Genomic DNA, 24,577 nt, shown 5'->3' on the forward strand with positions numbered 1-24,577 from the left:
AGAATCCTATCAGCCAATCGGAATTCGAGGGACGCCATCTTGGATGACGTCATTTAAAGGAACCGTCATTCGTCGTTCAGTCGTCGGCCAGGATGGATGTTCCGCGGTGGAGGTCTTCAGGATGCTGCCGCTTCGCTCCGGATGGATGCCGCTTGGATGAAGACTTCAATCGGATGGAAGACCTCTTCTGCCCCGCTTGGATAAAGGCTTCAGCCGGATCATGGACCTCTTCAGCCCCCCGCTTGGGCTTGGATCAGGACATCGGAGGAGCTCTTCTGGACGGATCGGTGTGATACCCGGTGAGGTGAAGACAAGGTAGGATGATCTTCAGGGGCTTAGTGTTAGGTTTATTTAAGGGGGGTTTGGGTTAGATTAGGGGTATGTGGGTGGTGGGTTGTAATGTTGGGGGGCTTGGGTATTGTATGTTTTTTTTTACAGGCAAAAGAGCTGTATTTCTTGGGGCATGCCCCGCAAAGGGCCCTGTTCAGGGCTGGTAAGGTAAAAGAGCTTTGAACTTTAGTAATTTAGAATAGGGTAGGGCATTTTTTTATTTTGGGGGGCTTTGTTATTTTATTAGGGGGCTTAGAGTAGGCGTAATTAGTTTAAAATTGTTGTAATATTTTTCTTATGTTTGTAAATATTTTTTTATTTTTTGTAACTTAGTTCTTTTTTATTTTTTGTACTTTAGCTAGTTTATTTAATTGTATTTATTTGTAGCAATTGTATTTAATTAATTTATTGATAGTGTAGTGTTAGGTTAATTGTAGGTAATTGTAGGTAGTTTATTTAATTAATTTATTGATAGTCTAGTGTTAGGTTTAATTGTAACTTAGGTTAGGATTTCTTTTACAGGTAAATTTGTAATTATTTTAACTATTTTAGCTATTAAATAGTTCTTAACTTTTTAATAGCTATTGTACCTGGTTAAAATAAATACAAAGTTACCTGTAAAATAAATATTAATCCTAAAATAGCTATAATATAATTATAATTTATATTGTAGCTATATTAGGATTTATTTTACAGGTAAGTATTTAGCTTTAAATAGGAATAATTTATTTAATAAGAGTTAATTAATTTCGTTAGATTTAAATTATATTTAACTTAGGGGGGTGTTAGTGTTAGGGTTAGACTTAGCTTTAGGGGTTAATACATTTATTAGAGTAGCGGTGAGCTCCAGTCGGCAGATTAGGGGTTAATAATTGAAGTTAGGTGTCGGCGATGTTAGGGAGGGCAGATTAGGGGTTAATACTATTTATTATAGGGTTAGTGAGGCGGATTAGGGGTTAATAACTTTATTATAGTAGCGCTCAGGTCCGCTCGGCAGATTAGGGGTTAATAAGTGTAGCCAGGTGGAGGCGACGTTGGGGGGGGCAGATTAGGGGTTAATAAATATAATATAGGGGTCGGCGGTGTTAGGGGCAGCAGATTAGGGGTACATAAAGATAACGTAGGTGGCGGCGCTTTGCGGTCGGCAGATTAGGGGTTAATAAGTGTAGGCAGATGGAGGCTACGTTGAGGGGGGCAGATTAGGGGTTAATAAATATAATATAGGGGTCGGCGGTGTTAGGGGCAGCAGATTAGGGGTACATAGGGATAATGTAAGTAGCGGCGGTTTACGGAGCGGCAGATTAGGGGTTAAAAATAAAATGCAGGTGTCAGCAATAGCGGGTGCGGCAGATTAGGGGTTAATAAGTGTAAGGTTAGGGGTGTTTAGACTCGGGGGACATGTTAGGGTGTTAGGTGCAGACGTAGGAAGTGTTTCCCCATAGCAAACAATGGGGCTGCGTTAAGAGCTGAACGCGGCTTTTTTGCAGGTGTTAGGTTTTTTTTCAGCTCAAACAGCCCCATTGTTTCCTATGGGGGAATCGTGCACAAGCACGTTTTTGAGGCTGGCCGCTTGCATAAGCAACTCTGGTATTGAGAGTTGAAGCTGCGTTAAAAATGCTCTACGCTCCTTTTTTGGAGCCTAACGCAGCCTTTATGTGGACTCTCAATACCAGAGTTATTTTTATGGTGCGGCCAGAAAAAAGCCGGCGTTAGTTTTTCGGGTCGTTACCGACAAAACTCCAAATCTAGCCGTAAGATTTCAGGTGATAGACCACATTCCCAAACAGAGAAGAAAAGATAACAGAAAGTTACTTCTTAAAAAAGGGGAAGTATGGTGGATACAACACCTTTAAACTATATATCTGATAGGTTTAAACAAAGATTACGACCTTCATTTGTTTTTATAAATGTTTTTATGAGTGTATTAAATGTAATTGTAATCTAACTGTTATCCACCCTTCAACAGGCCATAGGAAGAATGTACAAGCTATGGTAGTTAATAAGAAAAGAAAAAGAAGAAAATATCAACCTTTCAGTACCTGACCAGCAGGGGATATTACTACCTTCATTTCAGGTATGAGAACCCAAAGGGTTAAAAATAGGTAATTTACATACAGGTGATATAAAAAGGAGGTGGATAGCCATTATCTATAGCATGACTAAGGGTCTACATGACTCAAAACGTTGCTATTTTTATCCTCATGTTGCTTAAATAAAGAAAGAATGTTTCTTTTTAATGACATGATGAGTCCACGGATCATCTTAATTACTAATAATGGGATATTCACCTCCTGGTCAGCAGGAGGTGGCAAAGAGCACCACAGCAAAAGCTGTTAAATAGCTCCTCCCTTCCCTCCCACCCAAGTCATTCTCTTTGCCTACGTTAGTGCTAGGAAGTGGTAAAGTTAGGTGTTAGTTAAGATTCTTCAATCAAGAGTTTATTATTTTTTAAAGTGGTGCAAGATTGTGCTGCTTTGTCCTGGGGTATAGCCGTAGTCCATATCAGTCTCTTCAGTAGAGCAGTGGTGGCTTTAAAGCAATGGGAACTGGTGGGACATAATTCTCACTGCGCCTCTCAAAGATTGTATGCTGCCCTGATTTTGAAAGTCTGAGGGGAAATACTTAGTCCTTTTTTGTTTCCACAGGCCAATGTGAGGGAGAGAACCTCTCAAGCCAGGTGAGCTGCCTTACTGCCGGGCACATTCTAAGGTAAGCGCTAAGTTCCTTAGCGATGACAGAGGTACCGAAAATAATCCAGTGGGGGGTAACCCACTCTTGCTGTCTGTCGGCGATCCAAATCCCAAGGGTAGACAACTGGGAGGCGGACTTCCTGAGCAGGCAGACCTTTCATCCGGGGGAGTGGGAACTCCATCCAAAAGTGTTCTCCAACCTGATTCTCAGATGGGGTCAGCTGGAATTGGATCTCATGGCATCTCGGCAGAATGCCAAGCTTCCGAGATACGGGTCGAGGTTTAAGGATCCTCAAGCGGTACTGATAGACGCCCTGGCGGTACCTTGGACCTTCAGTCTAGTATACCTATTTCCTCCGTTTGCTCTTCTTCCTTGGGTTTTTGCTTGAATCAAGCAGGAGAGGGCCTCAGTGATTCTCATTGCATCGGCTTGGCCTCGCAGGATTTGGTATGCAGATCTGGTGGACATGTCATCTCTGCCACCTTGGAGACTTCCGTTGAGGAAGGACCTTCTAATTCAAGGGCCCTTCCTCACCCAAATCTAGTTTCTCTGAGACTGACTGCTTGGAGATTTAACGCTTAATTTTATCCAAGTGGCCAAGCGGGGCATTTCAGAATCAGTCATAGAGATCATGAATCAGGCTCTTAAACCTGTTACTAGAAAGATTTACCATAAGATATGGTCTAAATATCTCTATTGGTGTGAATCCAAGGGCTACTCCTGGTGTAGAGTTAGGATTCCTCGAATTTTGCCCTTTCTCCAAGGGGGTTTGGAGAAAGGATTATTGACTATTTTCCTAAAGGGTCAAATTTCTACCTTATCTATTTTGTTACTCAAACGTCTGGCAGAAGTTCCAGACGTGCTTTGGTCAGGCCTTGGACAGGATCAGGCCTGTGTTCAAGCCAGTTACTCCTCCATGGAGTCTTAATTTGGTTCTCAAGGTTCTTCAAAGGGCTCCGTTTGAGCCTATGCATTCCTTAGATATTAAGTTGTTATCTTGGAAAGTTTTATTTTTTGATTTCTATTTCTTCTGCTCACAGAGTGTCAGAGTTCGCGGCATTGCAGCATGAATCCCCTTACCTTATTTTTCATTTGGATAAGGTAGTTTTACGTACTATATTTGGATTTCTTCCTAAAGTTGTTTCTGATTGGAATATTAATCAGGAGATTGTTGTTCCTTCCTTATGTCCTAGTCCTACCTCTCAGAATGAACGGCTTCTGAACAATTTGGGCGTGGTTAGTGGTAATGTAAAACACAGAGCTGACAATGCAGTGGCAGCCCGATACATATGGGGTCAATCACTTACTCTAAAGAGCTCCATGCAGATACCAGGAAGCTGTGCAGAGTCATAAGTGTTCCATGGAGGTCATGTGAGCTTTAATCTAAATGTGTTTTGTAGGCAGATCCGGTTGGTTCAGGGCCTAACTAGGTAGTAGGGTGTGTGGCTATGTGGTTCATACTTTGTCTTTGTCTTAGTAGGCTAGGTTTTTTTTATTTTGGGGGGCTTTTTTATTTTGATAGGGCTATTAGATTAGGAGTAATTTGTTTTTATTTTTGATAATTTCGTTTTTTATTTTGTGTAATTTAGTGTTTATTTTTTTTGTAATTTAGATAATTGTATTTGATTAATTTAATTTATTTTATTTGATTGTAATATTAGGTTTTAGTGTAAGGCAGGTTAGGTTTTATTTTACAGGTAAGTTTGTATTTATTTTAGCTAGGTAGTTATTAAATAGTTAATAACTATTTAATAACTAGTCTACCTAGTTAAAATAAATATAAACTTACCTGTGAAATAAAAATAAAACCTAAGCCAACTACAATGTAACTATATTAGTTATCTTAAGTTTATTTTATAGGTAAGTATTTAGTTTTCAATAGGAATTATTTAGGTAATAATTGTAAGGTTTATTTAGATTTATTTTAATTATATTAAGGTTAGGGGGTGTTAGTGTTATGGTTTAGGGGTTAATAGGTCGTTTATGGGTGTTAGTGTACTTTGTGACAGTTTAGTTATGAGTTTTATGGTACAGCTTTGTAGCATAAAACTCATAACTGCTGATTTAAGATGGGGGTATGGATCTTGTCATTTAAGGCTGTACCGCTACTTTTTGGGCTCCCAGGCAAACTCATAATACCGGCGCTATGTAAGTCCCCATTGAAAATTGACTTTTTTTAAAAGTGCGGTACTGACGTTGCGTGACGGCCAAAAAGGTGTGCGGTACACCTATTCTGACAAGACTTGTAATAGTGGTGTTAGGGAAAAAGCATCGTTTTGGGACATAACGATGCATTTTGAGTCATAACGCAAAACTCGTAATCTAGCTGTCTGTTAGCCAACTAAGATTTCAGGTGATAGACCACATTCCCAAACAGAGAAGAAAAGATAACAGAAAGTTACTTCTTAAAAAAGGGAAGTATGGTGGATACAACACCTTTACACTCTATATCTGATAGGTTTAAACAAAGATTACGACCTTCATTTGTTTTTATAAATGTTTTTATGAGTGTATTAAATGTAATTGTAATCTAACTGTTATCCACCCTTCAACAGGCCATAGGAAGAATGTACAAGCTATGGTAGTTAATAAGAAAAGAAAAAGAAGAAAATATCAACCTTTCAGTACCTGACCAGCAGGGGATATTACTACCTTCATTTCAGGTATGAGAACCCAAAGGGTTAAAAATAGGTAATTTACATACAGGTGATATAAAAAGGAGGTGGATAGCCTTTATCTATAGCTTGACTAAGGGTCTACATGACTCAAAACGTTGCTATTTTTATCCTCATGTTGTTTAAATAAAGAAAGAATGTTTCTTTTTAATGACATGATGAGTCCACGGATCATCTTAATTACTAATAATGGGATATTCACCTCCTGGTCAGCAGGAGGTGGCAAAGAGCACCACAGCAAAAGCTGTTAAATAGCTCCTCCCTTCCCTCCCACCCAAGTCATTCTCTTTGCCTACGTTAGTGCTAGGAAGTGGTAAAGTTAGGTGTTAGTTAAGATTCTTCAATCAAGCGTTTATTATTTTTTTAAAGTGGTGCAAGATTGTGCTGCTTTGTCCTGGGGTATAGCCGTAGTCCATATCAGTCTCTTCAGTAGAGCAGTGGTGGCTTTAAAGCAATGGGAACTGGTGGGACATAATTCTCACTGCGCCTCTCAAAGATTGTATGCTGCCCTGATTTTGAAAGTCTGAGGGGAAATACTTAGTCCTTTTTTGTTTCCACAGGCCAATGTGAGGGAGAGAACCTCTCAAGCCAGGTGAGCTGCCTTACTGCCGGGCACATTCTAAGGTAAGCGCTAAGTTCCTTAGCGATGACAGAGGTACCGAAAATAATCCAGTGGGCGGTAACCCACTCTTGCTGTCTGTCGGCGATCCAAATCCCAAGGGTAGACAACTGGGAGGCGGACTTCCTGAGCAGGCAGACCTTTCATCCGGTGGAGTGGGAACTCCATCCAGAAGTGTTCTCCAACCTGATTCTCAGATGGGGTCAGCCGGAATTGGATCTCATGGCATCTCGGCAGAATGCCAAGCTTCCGAGATACGGGTCGAGGTTTAAGGATCCTCAAGCGGTACTGATAGACGCCCTGGCGGTACCTTGGACCTTCAGTCTAGTATACCTATTTCCTCCGTTTGCTCTTCTTCCTTGGGCTTTTGCTTGAATCAAGCAGGAGAGGGCCTCAGTGATTCTCATTGCATCGGCTTGGCCTCGCAGGATTTGGTATGCAGATCTGGTGGACATGTCATCTCTGCCACCTTGGAGACTTCCGTTGAGGAAGGACCTTCTAATTCAAGGGCCCTTCCTCACCCAAATCTAGTTTCTCTGAGACTGACTGCTTGGAGATTTAACGCTTAATTTTATCCAAGTGGCCAAGCGGGGCTTTTCAGAATCAGTCATAGAGACCATGAATCAGGCTCTTAAACCTGTTACTAGAAAGATTTACCATAAGATATGGCCTAAATATCCAATCCAAGGGCTACTCCTGGTGTAGAGTTAGGATTCCTCGAATTTTGCCCTTTCTCCAAGGGGGTTTGGAGAAAGGATTATTGACTATTTTCCTAAAGGGTCAAATTTCTACCTTATCTATTTTGTTACTCAAACGTCTGGCAGATGTTCCAGATGTGCAATCTTTTGGTCAGGCCTTGGACAGGATCAGGCCTGTGTTCAAGCCAGTTACTCCTCCATGGAGTCTTAATTTGGTTCTCAAGGTTCTTCAAAGGGCTCCGTTTGAGCCTATGCATTCCTTAGATATTAAGTTGTTATCTTGGATAGTTTTATTTTTTGATTTCTATTTCTTCTGCTCACAGAGTGTCAGAGTTCACGGCATTGCAGCATGAATCCCCTTACCTTATTTTTCATTTGGATAAGGTAGTTTTACGTACTATATTAGGATTTCTTCCTAAAGTATTTTCTGATTGGAATATTAATCAGGAGATTTTTGTTCCTTCCTTATGTCCTAGTCCTACCTCTCAGAATGAACGGCTTCTGAACAATTTGGGTATGGTTAGTGCCTTAGAGTTTTACCTGCAGGTCAGTCAGTCTTCTGTTTTGTTTGTGGTTTTCTCAGAAAAACGTAAAGGGCAGAAAGCTACGGCTGCATTTCTTTCTTTTTGGCTGAAGAGTATAATACGTTTTGTATTTGAGACTGTTGGGCAGCAATCTCCAGAGAGAGTTACGGCTCATTCCACGAGGGCTGTTGCTTCCTCATGGGCATTCAAGAATGAAGCTTCTGTGGAACAGATTTGCAAGGCTGCAACTTGGTCCTCTCTTCACACTTTTTCAAAGTTCTACAAATTTGATAATTTTGTTTTAGTTGAGGCCACTTTTGGGAGAAAGGTTCTTCAAGCAGTGGTGCCTTCCGTTTAGGTTCCCTGTCTTGTCCCTCCCTTATCATCTGTGTACTCTAGCTTGGGTATTGAATCCCATTAGTAATTAAGATGATCCATGGACTCATTGTGTCATTAAAAAGAAAAGAAAATTTATGCTTACCTGATAAATGTATTTCTTTTTAGACATGATGAGTCCACGGCCCACCCTGTTATTTAGACAGGTTATTTGTTTGTTATAAACTTCAGATACCCCTGCACCTTGTTTCTTCCTTTCTCTCCTTAACTTCAGTTGAATGACTGGAGTGGGAGGGAAGGGAGGAGCTATTTAACAGCTTTTGCTGTGGTGCTCTTTGCCGCTTCCTGCTGACCAGGAGGTGAATATTCCATTAGTAATTAAGATAATCCGTGGACTCATCGTGTCAAAAAATAAATATATTTATCAGGTAAGCATAAATTATCTTCTTAAGAGAAACAGTGTTGTCACTATTCTTGGATTTTGTGTGGATTTATACATGAGAGGTTGGCAGGTCTCTCTAGCGTACATGCACTTTGTCACTTTCTCTAAATCAGAAAATTATTTTTTGCACTGGGAAGTGTATGAGTAAATGTGCTGGACTTACCTTGTTCGTTTGTTTTCTCGTCTGGGAATACGGCTCAACAGCCGACTAAGGATAACTTATGTCTTGAAGAAGGCTCATATTGGAGCCAAAACGTCAACAATGATCTTCTGTAATTGACATTCTGATATCGTCAGAATAAATATATACATAGTTTAAATAAAAATCCTGAGACTTTACAAATACACACACACACATATATATATATATATATATATATATATATATATATATATATACAGTATATATAAATATAAATTGTGCGCATAGTGTAAAATATTGAAGCATATGTTAGGGGTGCCCTGACCTTACTGAGTTGGCGATTTAGTTGACATTTGTTAATTTAATCTAGTGTTTTTGTACAATGATTCAAATGTTACGCTTTTGCAAATCAAGATTTATAAATAAATGTAAATATATATATCGCTATTTTTTGTCAGTCTTTGGTAATGTAAAACACAGAGCTGACAATGCAGTGGCAGCCCGATACATATGGGGTCAATCACTTACTCTAAAGAGCTCCATGCAGATACCAGGAAGCTGTGCAGAGTCATAAGTGTTCCATGGTGGTCATGTGAGCTTTAGTCTAAATGTGTTTTGTAGGCAGATCCGGTTGGTTCAGGGCCTAACTAGGTAGTAGGGTGTGTGGCTATGTGGTTCATACTTTGTCTAGGTAAGAAGAGACGTGGCAATGAGGGTGAGGGGTGGTGTGTGGAACTCGGTATACAGAAATAGAAAAACAGAACAAAAAAGTATTTTCTTGAAGAACTTTACTGAAGTAATGCAAAGAAACAACAGGTAAAGCAATTTGAGATCATAATACAACCTGATGTTAATCAAATAAAAGTATTTGCAAAAAATATAGTCGAAAATATGCTGGTGTTGGAGAGAAGGAAAAGAACACTTTAAGCACAAGTCTCTCAACAAACACAGACTACCCAGTGGGTACTGTTGGGGAGGATTCTCTAAATGTCCGGGTGAGAACAACTGACACAGCTTGGGAAAATAAGATAAACACACAATATTAGGAATCCTGGTTTGACTTTCAGGATACAGGTAAGCAAACACAGGTATTATAGGAGATGTTCTTGGTTTCAGGATCAAGGTGAGCATACTCAGGTATCACAGGAGGGGTTCTTGGTTTCAGGATCAAGGTGAGCATACTCAGGTATCACAGGGGGGGTTCTTGGTTTCAGGATCAAGGTGAGCATACTCAGGTATCACAGGAGGGGATCTTGGTTTCAGGATCAAGGTAAGCATACAAAGGTATCATAGGAAAGGTTCTTTGTTTTAGGATCAAGGTGAGCACACTCAGGTATCACAGGAGGGGTTCTTGGTTTCAGGATCAAGGTAAACATACACAGGTATCATAGGAGAGGATCTTGGTTTCAGGATCAAGGTGAGCATAAACAGGTATCACCGTAGAAATGCTTGGTTTCAGAAACAAGGTAAGCATACACAGGTATCACAACAGATATGCTTGGTTTCAGGAGCAAGGTAAGCATACACAAGTATAACAGCAGAGATGCTTGGTCTCAGGAGCAAGGTAAGCATACACAGGTATCACGGCAGAGATGTTTGGTCTCAGGAGCAAGGTAAACATACACAGGTATAACGACAGAGATGCTTTGTCTCAGGAGTAAGGTAAGTATATACAGGTATCACAGCAGAGATGCTTTGTCTCAGGAGTAAGGTAAGTATATACAGGTATCACAGCAGAGATGCTTGGTCTCAGGAGCAAGGTAAGCATACACATGTATCATGGCAGAGATGCTTGGTCTCAGGAGCAAGGTAAGCATACACAGGTGTCACAGCAAAGATGCTTGTCTTCAGAAGCAATGTAAGCATACATAGGTATCACAGCAAATATGCTTATCTTCAGAAGCAAGTTAAGTATAGACAGGTATCACAGCAAAGATGCTTGTCTTCAGAAGCAAAGTAGCATACACAGGTGTCACAGCAGGGATACTTAGCTTCAGGAACAAGGTAGGTATACACAGGTACAACAGGTATGCAAGTCTCAGGAACAGGAACCAGAAAGAAAGGACCTGAGTAAGCAATAACTCAGCCAGGAGTGAAGGGCTGATTGCACTTTTTTAGGAACTCCCACAGCTGATTCCTCCAGGTGGGAGTTCCTGTAATCAACCAGATTGCTCTTTAAATCCTAGGAAGGCATGGCCACACATGCCAAAAAAGTTGCAGCACAGCAGCTTCAGACAGATCTCAGCGTCTCTCCACGTGGGACGCAGAGAAGGGGTGCAGCCCATGCCGAGACCAGGACCTCCAGGGTAGAGTTCTGACAGAGGGACAATTTTCTCCCTTGTCCTTAACCTACCAATCACAATGGGATTGCAGCTAAAGCATAGGAGTGCTTTTGCACCCATGTATATCACTGGCTGAGTTTTTATAATACTTTGTGTTTCAATATCATCAACTTTCAATGCTCTTAAACACAACTGAAAAGAAAATATACACAAGAAAATCATAAATTATGCTTACCAGATAATTTCCTTTCCTTCTGTATGAGGAGAGTCCACTGCTTCATTTTTTACTTGTGGGAATACAGAACCTGGCCACCAGGAGGAGGCAAAGGCACCCCAGCCAAAGGCTTAAATACCTCCCCCACTTCCTTCATATCCCAGTAATTGTGCAAAGGGAACAAGGAAAAGTAGGAGAAATATCAGGGTATAAATGGTGCCAGAAGAACAAAACAAAATTTAGGTCCGCCCTTCAGAGAATATGGGCGGGGGCCATGGACTCTCCTCATACAGAAGGAAAGCAAATTATCTGGTAAGCATAATTTATGTTTTCCTTCTTAATATGAGGAGAGTCCACGGCTTTATTCCTTACTTGTGGGAAACATATACCCAAGCTCCAGAGGACACTGAATGAACAGGAGGGCAAAAAAGGAGGTGGACCCTATTCTGAGGGCATCACAGCCTGCAAAACCTTTCTCCCAAAAGCTGCTTCAGCTGAAGAAAAAACGTCAAACTTGTAAAATTAAGAAAAGGTATGTAAGGAGGACCAGGTATCCGCCCTACAAATCTGATCCATAGAGGCCTCATTCTTGAATGCCCAAGAGGAAGCCACTCCTCTAGTTGAATGAGCCTTTATCCTCTGAGGAGGCTTATGTCCCGCTGTCTCATAAGCTAAGCGAATAATGCTCCTCAACCAAAAAGATAAAGAAGTAGACAAGGCCTTCTGCCCCCTACGTTTCCTAGAATAGACAACAAACAAAGAAGAAGTCCGTCTAAACTCCTTCATAGCCTGAAGATAGAACTTCAAGGACCGAACCACATCCAAATTATGACGTAACCGTTCCTTCAAAGAAGAAGGATTAGGACACAAGGAAGGTACCACAATCTCCTGATTGATGTTGCGATCTAAAATGACCTTAAGAAGAAAACCTAACTCAGTACGAAGAACAACCTTATTTGCAGGAAATACTAGGTAAGGAGGATCACATTGCAAGGCAGGCATTTCAGAGACTCTGCGCACCGAAGCAATGGCCAGTAGAAAAAGAACCTTCCATGACAGTAATTTAATGTCAACTACATGCATAGGCTCAAACGTAGCCTTCAGCAAAACTTTAAGAACAAGATTTAAACTCCAAGGAGGAGCGCTAGATCTAAACACAGGCCTGATTCTAGCCAGAGCCTGAACAAAAGACTGTACATCTGGAAGCTCAACGGGCCTCTTGTGCAGTAAAACAGAAAGGGCTGAAATCTGTCTCTTAAGGGAGCTAGCAGAAAGGCCCTTCTCCAGACCATTCTGGAGAAAAGAAAGAATCCTGGAAACCATGACCTTATCTCAGGGGAATCCACGCTCTTCACACCAGAATAAGTAAGTTCTTCACACCTTATGATAGATGCGGCGAGTAACCGGCTTATGAGCTTGAATGAGAATATCAATAACTCTCTCTGAGAAAATTCTTCTTGCTAGGACTAAGCATTCAATCTCCACACAGTCAGCCTCAGAGAATCTAGATTTTGATGAACAAAGGGACCTTGTTCCAGCAGATCCCTGCGACCAGGTAACTTCCATGGAGGAGATGATGACATCCCCACTAGATCTGCAAACCACATCCTTCACGGCCACGACGGAGCAATCAGTATCATTGATGCCCACTCCTGCTTGATGCGGGTCACTACTTGAGGAAGGAGAGGTCATGGCGGAAAAAGGTATATTAGGCTGAACTTCCAAGGCACCACTAATGCATCTATTAGCTCTGCCTGAGGATCCCTGGATGTCGACCCATACCAGGGTAGCTTGGTATTGAGACGGGACGCCATGAGATCTATCTCTGAAATCCCCCACCTGTTGCATATCTCCGCAAACACCTCGGGATGGAGGGACCATTCCTCCAGATGAAAGGATTGTCTGCTGAGAAAATCCGCTTCCCAGTTGTCCACACCCGGAATGTTGATCGCTGATTCGGAACTGTTGTGGGCCTCCGTCCACTCCAGAATCTGAGATACCTCCCTCATTGCTAGGGAGCTCCTTGTTCCTCCCTGGAGGTTGATGTAAGCCACCAAGGTTATATTGTCTGATTGGAATCTGATAAACTGGGATGAACCCAGAAGGGGCCAAGCCTTCAGAGCATTGAAGATTGCTCGAAGTTCCAGAATGTTGATTGAAAGAGAGCTCTCCTCCCGAGACCAAAGGCCCTGAGCCTTCTTGACTCCCCAAACTGCTCCCAATTCTGAGAGACTCGTATCTGTAGTCACAATCTCCCAGGATAGTCATAAAAAGGATGTCCCTCGGGACAGGTGATCTGGACAGAACCACCAAGAGAGCGATTCTCTCGACCGGTTGTCCAGAGAGATCTGTTGAGACAGATCCAAATGATTGCCGTTCCACTGTTTCAGCATGTACAGTTTTAACAATCTGAGACGGAACCTGGCAAAGGGAATTATATCCATGCTGGACACCATGAGACCAATCACCTCCGTACACTGCGCCACAGAGGGCCTTGAGGAGGTCCGGACGGCAAGACATGCCAAAGCCACCTTGCAGCATCTCTGGTCTGAAAGAAATATCCTCATGACTTGTGAGTCTATTATAGTGCCCAGGAATTCTACCCTGGTGCTTGGAATAATAGAACTCTTTTCTAAGTTTATCTTCCATCCGTGGGATAGAAAAAGAGAGAGAAGAGATTCTGAATGTTCTTCCGCTAGATGAAAGGATGGTGCTTGTACCAGAATATCATCCAAGTAAGGTGCTACTGCAATGCCCTGGGTTCTGGCCACAGCCAAGAGAGCCCCCAGAACCTTTGTGAAAATTATTGGGGAAGTAGCTAGGCCAAACGGAAGAGCAATAAACTGGAAGTGCTGGTCCAGGAAGGCAAACCTTAGGAACTGAAAGTGTTCCCTGTGGATTAGGACATGAAGGTAAGCATCCTTCAGATCTATAATGATCATGAACTGTCCCTTCTGGACTAAGGGAAGGATAGACCTTATCATCTCCATCTTGAACAAGGGGACATTCAGAAACTTGTTTAAGCACTTTAGGACCAGAATCGGATGGAAAGTTCCCTCCTTTTTTGGGACTACGAAAAAGTTTGAGTAGTATCCAAAGCCTTGTTTCTCTATGGGAGCCAGGACAATGACTCCTAAAGAGGACAGATCCCGGGCGCACCCCAGAAAGGCCTCCCTCTTCTCTGGTTTTGATGACAGATTTGAGAGGAGGAATCTGCCCTTGAGTAGAAGAGACTTGAACCCAATTCTGTAACCCTGAGCAATGACCTCCAGGACCTGCACATCCCTGAACCACGCTTCTGAGAAGAGCAAAAGTCTGCCACCTACCTGATCCATAGACGGATCGGGGGCAACCCCTTCATGCTGATTTAGTCTCAGCAGGCTTCTTGCTCTGCTTGGACTTATTCCAGGACTGAGCCGGCTTCCAAGTCTTAGGTTGCATGGTCTTAGCGGAGGATTGCTGATGCTGGGATTTGTCAGAACAAAAGGAACGAAAATTATTAGGTTGTCCCTTAGATCTGTTCTTTTTATCTTGCGGTAGGAAGGTATCCTTGCTCCCTGTAACCATGGATATAATGGAGTCCAGGCCTGGACCAAACAAAATCTTACCCTTGAATGGAAGGCAAAGGAGTCTAGACTTGAAAGTCAAGTCCGCAGACCAAGACTTCAGATACAGAGCCCGGCGGGTCTGAACAGAAAACCCATCAGTTTTAGCATTTAAACAAATAATTTGCATATTCACATCACAAATAAAAGAATTAATGACCGTTAAAGCCATAATTCTATCAAGAATAATATCGAGGGAACCTTCCACCTCGATCAATTTCCGATAAGGATAAGAGCAACTGCCGCTACTGGTTGAAATAAATATCCCGAATGTTGAAACATCTTTCTTAACAGGCAGCCAAATTACGAGTTTTAAGTTTTGGCTGGCTCACTAATAACTTGCAAGTTATTTTCACTGCTTACCTTTCATAGCGCTGCTATTACAGGTTTGTAAGCAGTGTTTTGACGTGCTCGTGCACGATTTCCTAATAAACATCAATGGGGAGAGCCAGCTAAAAAAAAGCCTAACACCTTCAATCACAGAGCGTAAAGCTCCGTAACACAGCCCCATTGATGTCTATGGGGAAAGAAAAAGTTATGTTTAAACCTAACACCCTAACATAAACCCTGAGTCTAAACACCCCTAATCTGCTGCCCTTACATCGCTGACACCTAAATTACACTTATTAACCCCTAATCTTCTGCCCCCAATGTTGCTGCCACCTACCTACACTTATTAACCCCTAATCTGCCGTCCCCTATGTCGCCGCCACCTACCTACACTTATTAACCCCTAAACTGCCGCCCCCTACATCGCAGACACCTACATTACACTTATTAACCCCTAATCTGCTGCCCCCTACATCGCCGATACCTACATTACACTTATTAACCCCTAATCTGCTGCCCCAACATCGCCGCCACCTACCTACACTTATTAACCCATAATCTGCCGCCCCCAATGTCGTCGCCGCCACTATATAAAGTTATTAACTCCTAAATCTCTGGCCTCCCACATCACTAACACTAAATAAATATATTAACCCCTAACGTAACCCTAGGTCTAACCCTAACCCTAACGTAACCCTAACCCTAACACCCCTAACTTTAACATTATTAAAATAATTCTAAATAAAACTTACTATTAATAACTAAACAAGTATCTATACTAATAACTAAACTAGTATCTATCTTAGGTTTTATTTTTATTTCACAAGTAAGTTTGTATGTATTTTAACTAAAATTAACTATTTACTAGCTACCTAGTTAAAATAAATACACATTTACCTGTAAAATAAAACCTAACCTGCCTTACAATAAAACCTAACATTACAATAAAATTTAATAAATTAAATTAACAAAATACAATTATCTATATTATCTAAATTACAAAAAAAATAAACACTAAATTACACAAAATAAAAAAAGAAATGATAAAAAAAAAACAACTAATTACTCCTAATCTAATGGCCCTATCAAAATAAAAAATCCCCCCCAAAATAAAAAAACCCTAGCCTACACTAAACTGCCAATGGCCCTTAAAAGGGCCTTTTGTGGGGCATTGCCCCAAAGAAATCAGCTCTTTAAAAAATCTAAATAAAGCTAAGCTAACCATTGCCCTGAAAAGGGCATTTGGATGGGTATTTCCCTTAAAAGGGCATTTAGCTCTTTTACATTACCCAAAACCCTAAGCTAAAACTAAAAACCACCCAAAAAACCCTTAAAAAAACCTAACACTAACCCCCGACGATCCACTTACAGGTTTTGAAGACCGGACATCCATCCTCATCAAGGCGGCAAAGTCCTCATCCAAGCGGGCAGAAGTCCTCATCAAAGCCGGCAGAAGTCTTCATCCAGACGGCATCTTCTATCTTCATCCATCTGGTGCGGAGCAGGTCGATCTTCAAGAAATTCGGCGCAGAGCATCCTCTTCCTCCGATAGCTATTGAAGAATTAAGATTCCCTTTAAATGACGTCATCCAAGATGGCGTCCCTTACATTCCGATTGGCTGATAGAATTCTATCAGCCAATAGGAATTAAGGGGGAAAAAATCCTTTTGGCTGTTGCAATCAGCCAATAGGATTGAGCTTTCATCCTATTGGCTGATCCAATCAGCCAATAGGATTGAGCTTGCATTCTATTGGCTATTCCAATTCCAATTCTATTGGCAATTCCTAAATCTAAAATCTTGTTCTTCCGCAATCGGAGGCTTAGAGGCAGCTGATTCTGACCCAAAAAGTTCACACTCTGAAGTATCAGAAAGAACTTTATCATCAGATAATCGTCTATCAGCTATAGCCAATAAACTGGATGATGACCCCTGGGAAGGATAGCAATATTTGACCTTTCACTTACGCTTAGCAGGACAAGGTAAAGCACTAATGGCCGCAGACGCCGCCATTTGTAACTGCACAGAAGTCTGGAGGTAAAAGGCCTCCTCCAAATGGAGGATCAGGCATGCTATGGGAAACTGCATGTGTATTAGGAGATGAAAGCAGGATGCCAACCTCACGGGACGGGGACCCCTCAAAGGTAGAAGACTCAATGGTATCAAACATGTTAATCTTTTTTTACATAATCGCTTTTTCTAGGCATGTGGAACATAATTGAGAGGGCGGGTATACCTCGGCCTCCTCACAATATAAACAGGCATTAGTTTTAGGTATAGAGGGAGTACCCTCTAAAACGTCAGAGTCCTCCATAGCTATGGGCTATATCCTAATATAACATAATGAACGTTATATAAATATAAAAAACGGCACCTTTATACCCCCTATGGCTGGGGCACTCACCACCTCCTATGACCCAGGCACACAGAGAAAACCGCTTCTCTCCGATAACCAGTACAGTCAGGGTAGGCAGTGAAGCTATGACCACACCCAGTCACATGGTGCACAACCTAGGACCGCCTCTGCTAAGGGAAAGCAAGCCAAACTTGTAAAGCTGCACCTCTGAAGTAACCTGTATGTTCCAACCTCAGCCTATGAGCCTCAGAAATCATCTCACACATAACGCAGTATAATCGAATAAAAATGTATTAGATCAATCCCCACTGTTCAATAATCCCCCCAGAGGAGATATTAACCCTTGATTCCATACAGGTAAAAGAAGTCACACTGCGTTATCATGTGTGTATAAATAAATGAAACGATCTTACCGGAATCTATGCCGTGAAACAGAAACACAGCCTCTAAAGTTTGACAGTCTTGTAGCATCGCTCCTGACATGGACTTGAGTGATGGAAGCAGGCAGTGAAAATCGTCAACACTGATTGCTTAGGAGCATTAATACGAGTTTGGATAGGTTAGCAGAAAGACTCTCCCTGCATCTCCAGACTCTAACTTTCGTCAATGCTCCCACTGAGATGATGACAAGACTACTTAAAACTCCAGTCCCATTTCAAAGGGTAGATACCCTTCATAAGGAACTACTCCAAATCTTCTGACACTTCTCTGCCAACCTCCTGTGACGAAAGGCAAAGAATGATTGGATTATGAGCAAAGTGGGGGAAGTATTTAAGCCCTTGGCTGGGGTGTCTTTGCCTCCTTCTGGTGGCCAGGTTTTGTATTCCCACAAGTAAGGAATGAAGCCATGGACTCTCCTCATATTAAGACGGAAAAACCCTTGCACCACTTTTCTTTACTTTTCTTTAATTTTCTTTACTTCTATTTCAACATATAGACATATTATGTAAACTAATATTTGACTAGATTACAAGTTTTGCGTTATGGTGCGGTACGGCTATACCACTAAAAAATTGGCCATTGCGCTTGGAATGGCAGGTCTCCTGTATTACAAGTTGCAGCGGTATAGCAATACCGCAAGCATTTTAGCTTGTAACGCAACGTCCATTCCGCACTCAAAAAATTACGTTTAAGTGTGGGATTTTACAATGCGCCATATTACAGGTTGTGCGGTCCGGCTAAAATGCTTGCGTTACAGCCTATACCGCCGTAATCCATTCCGCGATCTGAGACCAATAGTTATAGATTTTGCAAAATAAAAATATTTCACAAAACTCATAACTAATATGTTACAAAGTACACTAACACCCATTAACTACCTATTGACCCCTAAACCGCCACCCTCCCGCATTGCAAATATTTTAATAAATTTATTAACCCCTAATCCACCGCCCACCCACATTGCGACTATTATATAAACCTATTAACCCCTAATCCACTGCCCACGCACATCACCAACACTATATAAACTTATAAATCTCTAATCCGCTGGCCCCACATCGCCAACACTATAATAAAGTATTAACTCCTAAACCTCCAGCCTCCCACATTGCAACTTATAAACTAAACCTATAAACCCCAAAACCACCTGCCCCCCACATCGTAACTAATAAACGAAACCTATTACTCCCTACACCTCTGGTCCCCCACATCGCAAAACACTAAATTAAACTATTAACCCCTAAACCTAACACCCCCTAACTTTAGATTAAAAATTACAATATAACTATATTAAAATAAATATAAACTTACCTGTGAAATAAAAGAAATCCTAAAATTAAACTATAAATTAACCTAACATAACTATTCTAATAAAATAAACTACCAATTAAAAATCCTAAATTACATGATTAAAAAAACCTAACACTACGAAAAAATAAAAAACCTAATTTACAAATTTAAATAAACCTAATACTACGAAAAAAATCTAACATTACAAAAAAAATAATGCTAAAATTACGAAAAATAAAAAAACATTAACACCTAAATTACGAGTTTTGCATTCATGTTTTATCGCTGAAAAAATGGCCATTTCAGCGTTAAAACAGTAACGCAGCCATTACGAGTCTTGTCGGTATAGCTATACAGCACAAGCCTTTTAGCTTGTAACGCAACTACAGTCCCACACTCAAAAAAATTATGTTTTTGTGTGGGATTTCCATAGCGCTGCCATTACAAGTTTTGTAGTGAGGCTAAAAAGCTTGCGTTACAGCCTATACCGACACAATCCGTTTCGCAATCTGAGAGCAGTAGTTTTGAGTTTTACACAACAAAACTGTTACACAAAACTCATAACTAAAGTGTTACAAAGTACACTAACACCCATAAACTACCTATTAACTCCTAAACCGAGGCCCTCCCGCATCCCAAACACTATTTTAAAGTTATTAACCCCTAATCTGCCGCCCCCGACATTGCCGCCACTAATAAAATGTATTAACCCCTATTCCGCCACTCCCCGACATTGTCGACACTATACTAAATTTATTAACCCCTATTCCCCCGCACCCCAACATCGCCCACACTATAATAAAGATATTAACCCCTATTCCGCCGCTCCCCGGCATCGCCACCACTAAATAAAGTTATTAACCCCTAAGCCTCTGGCCTTTTACATCACTACCACTAAATAAACCTATTAACCCCTAAACCACCAGCCCCCCAAATCGCCAAAAACTAAATTAAACTATGAACCCTCAAACCTAACAACCCAATAACTTTAAATTAAAATTCCAAGATCCCTATCTTAAAATAAATAAAAACTTACCTGGGAAATTAAAAAAAACCTAAGTTTAAACTATAAATTAAACTAACATTACTATTATACTAAAATAAAAATAACTACAAATTAAATAAATTAAATTAAATTACACATTAAAAAAACCTAACCCTACTAAAAAAATTAAATCTACAATTACAAAAATTAAAAAATACTAAATTACAAAAGATAAAAAATACTAAAGTACAAAAAATAACAAACACTAAATTGCAAAAAATAACAAAGTTATCCAAAATAAAAACAATTACACCTAATCTAATAGCCCTATCAAAATAACCCCCCCCCCCATTGCCCTAAAGAAATCAGTTCTTTTCCCTGAAAAAACATACAAAGACCCCCCCAACAGTAAAACCCACCACCCAAACACTTTCTCCCATTGATGTCTATAGGGGAAAGCGTGCACGAGCATATAAACTCAGCCCTTGGCTTTTGTGCGGTATGAAGCTTAACCATAACGCACAGCACAAGGAGGTTTTTCATTTTTTTGTGTTCTTTACACACCTGGTATAGCATAAAAATCATAATCTAGGTGATAATCAGTAAAGGGGGAGATTCTACTCCTAATGAAAAGCTTATAACTGTTGTCTCTGGGAAACAGTATTTAAATCAAAATGTTTTACATTTTAATGGAATATTTTGTTACATTTAAAAGTATAGCATTGAATCAATGTAATTGGAGAAGTCATCTGTATTCTACATTTAAACAATATTGTAATAACACTGCATATCCTTACTGCACCCAACAAATTCTGCACCCCCATAATGATAAATATTTGTATGTTGAATGCTATAAGTAACAAAATGATGAAGAAACATTCAGTAGTATTATTGGTTACCAATTATGGGCCAGATTACAAGACTGCCAGAAACAACATTTTTGCACTCATGCGTATTACAAGTAGAAACTAAAAACTTTAGCACTCAAGCGAAACCTGATGTGCGTTAACTAAAGGACTTTGGATATCACAACCACGTTAACTTATTCTCCCCATTGACTTCAAAGGAGCGCGCTGATGAACAGTTATCGCTTACGCTCTACCCAGATAATCTTCAGGTTTTGCACTATAGATATAAAGTGGTGTTGAGTTAGCACACGTGAATAATTAGTTAATGCGTGTTATGTAAATGTTACATATAAAATATAGAAAAGTCTTAAAAGTCATATACTGTATATATATTTTACTGTAACTGTAACAATTATTAATAATTATATATTTTTTTCAATATTTTAGATTTAATATTTACATAGCGAACCTTAAGATAACTAATTCTTCATGTTAGACCTACAGCGTGAAACCCAAAGCACGTTACTCATAGTTGACATTCCAATGTTCTTCAGATAGAAAAAAATATATTTTTATTTTTAAATATATATTTTTTAGATATATCTGATGATGTTAATGTAAAATATATATCTATAGCTATATATCTATATGAATATAAACAAACATTTACCTCTAAATTTTTCTCATTACATTGTTTTTGGTATACAGTAAATATACAGTAAAACACATGATTAAATATTGAATACAATTTTTAATTTTTTTTCACATTTCAAGGTATTTGAGTGAAATTCGCTCCAAAGTGTACAGTTTCTATTTTTTTCGCTACACTTACCTCTGAGGTTCCTCTATTTTCTCTGCAGTAGAATACTGACTCAGTTACTGTAGGGGCTGAATCATAGGCGGGGCACAAAGCTCCACATCACAGCCTGCACTCCCATACAACACCAGATACCTCTGCAGCCACACAAGACCCTCCTCTCGTGTTTATCTGCATGTCTGTCACTGTACCCAGGGTGTGTGCTTGAGGAGTGCTAGAGTTGTGATTGGCTTAGGGCACTGAAAGGAAGGAATAGAGTGATCTGCATGAGACTTGTCATGCTCTGTGTGCGCAGAAGCTCAGTTAGACCCTGCAGAAACAGTGACAAAAGATAGGGAGAGGGGCACACTTGTTTTATACACTCAGCACATAGCAAGGTATCTTTCAGGCTATATATTATCTTTGCCATTAATTCAGTTACTAGTATTTTTTTCTAATTCCCATGCAAAGGTTAAAGGGACATGCCAGTATATGTCCTTGCAGCTTCCAATTGAGATTGTTATTTGTGGGCAGACAAAGTCTTGCCAGAAATTATTTACATAGAGATCCCAGGGCATCAATGCATACTGAGATCCACAACTCTAATACTTATTTTAAATACATCATACATATGGGCGCCATCTCCTGACTCTCTGAGACACTGTGTTTTTGTCAAAGTAGGTCACCCCTAGGGTCCTATCTTGTTAGCCCTCCAAGATAAGACTATAATGAGCCTCGCTGAGGGTTATGAAAAGATCATTTATTGAAGTACAAATAGCTAGAAATTCGGGAAAATTGGAGAAATAACAGTATTTGACCAAAATAGGTATCTATGTCCCATTAAAGCCTATGTGAAATATGTAAAAGAATTTCTGAAACAGATTGATAAGCATAACTAGCAAACAATGGTCTAGACTCAATAAAACTTGTTTGCAAAACTAAAATCTTGCTGAAAATTCTTACTGCTACAAAAAAATGTTGCAAGATCAGCTCAATTATAATCAATGAAGCCGCATCTGTCTCACAACCATGAACTTTGTGTTATAAAGTACAAGTTCCACTATCAATGACATAAACTTACAGAACAAACAAATGAAAATGGGAAAAAGTTCACTCTCTGTAAAACAGTCCACTCTAACAAGCAAGACAAGGTACTTCACAAGGTACATGCTTAATAGAGTATCAATTTCACATGCTTCTACAAATTGAAAAAATGTGGCCATGTATCTATAATGCCCATGGGCAGACCCTTGTTCGCGCCTGCAAGATTTTAGAGATGGTTCTATTTCTACCCAATGAAACCACTTTACTCAAATAAATCAAACATGCCAATGTTCTTAACATAGGGGAAAATGTTGTTTGCATTTTTAAATAGATATTCCTATATATATATATATATATATATATATATATATATATATATATATATATATATTCCTATATATATATATATATGTACTGTATATATCTATACCTCTATATATGCAAAATAATACTATTTATTATTAAAGGGACACTGAACCCAAATGTTTTCTTTTGTGATTCAGATAGAGCATGTAATTTTAAGCAACTTTCTAATTGACTCCTATTATCAAATTGTCTTCATTCTCTTGGTATCTTTATTTGAAATGCAAGAATGTAAGTTTAGATGCCGGACCATTTTTGGTGAACAAACTGGGTTGTTCTTGCTGATTGGTGGACAAATTCCAAAATAGTAGCTTAGATGCCTTCTTTTTCAAATAAAGAAATCATGCAATTTTAAGCAACTTTCTAATTTACACCTATTATCAATTTTTCTTCGTTCTCTTGCTTTCTTTATGTTGAATTTTTATTTTCAACTGGTAATATAAAGCCTCCATCTAGAGAATTTAATGAGGGAGCGCAAAATAGAGTTCCACTCGTAATCTAGCACTTTATTGGTAGACACTGACAATTTTCCCTCTTTTAGATGCAACAAAGAATAATGGCTTAACTGTCCCTTTAAAAAGAGATATGAAAAAAAAAACAACAATGTAAAAGTACACATTACATGAGCACACAATGGCTTATATTTTTTTAGCAATTTTGAGAGAATACGTTTAAAATTGTACTTTTATCTCATGAGGAGAACTGTTGTGGTAAAGACTCAAATCACCACAAAAGTAGGTTGTTTTTTTTCCTTGTGATGACATCCGATCAGGATTGACTCATGGGCCATGTTGAGGTGTTGTATAGATGTAACTGAGGGTGTGATGCAGGCATCACTGAGTATTTCCTGGGTGCAGCTTAATATACTACACTTTACATTATCACCCTTGCAGATATAAATTACAATTTGCAGTGTAAAGGACAGCTCACACACATTCTCCACTTTGCTTGCTTTGTGCAGAGGACATGTGTGAGCTGTCTTTTGAACACTCTATTTGCTCATTGTTAAATGGCATAATAGTCAAAAAATGACATGCTCTACAAAGGCGTTGAACACACAGTAGAAGTACCATTCAGGATCAACAGAACACAGCCCGTCCCAAGCAGAAATGGAACCTGATCCAAACAGCAGCGCTAGTCACATGACTCAGATGTGGAACTATCAGATGAAGCACAGATTTAATGTGTGTAACATATTTGGCATATGACCCACATGTATTTTGATGCTGATTTATACTCAATAAACTACTGAAGATTTTGCAAGCTTACCCTGAGGAGCTGTTTATCTCTCTTGCTTTTTAGATATTTATATATTTAATGGCAACATTTAAATTCTGCACCCTGCTCATCAAATTTGATTCTATTTGTAATGTTTTATTGTATTATTTCCCCCTGTATGTCTTCTGATCTTTATCTGTGGTGTATAGACACACTTCTAAGAATTGTAGTGGTCACTATATTATGTTTTCTCTTATTAGTTTTATTTAAAAAAGGAACTGCTTTGAATAAGACTTAAACTTGTGAACTTTAAATTAGTAGTTAGCTGGATCTGGAATATCTTCTATGA

Source organism: Bombina bombina, chromosome 1 (assembly GCF_027579735.1).
Source record: "Bombina bombina isolate aBomBom1 chromosome 1, aBomBom1.pri, whole genome shotgun sequence".
NCBI lineage: Eukaryota > Metazoa > Chordata > Amphibia > Anura > Bombinatoridae > Bombina > Bombina bombina.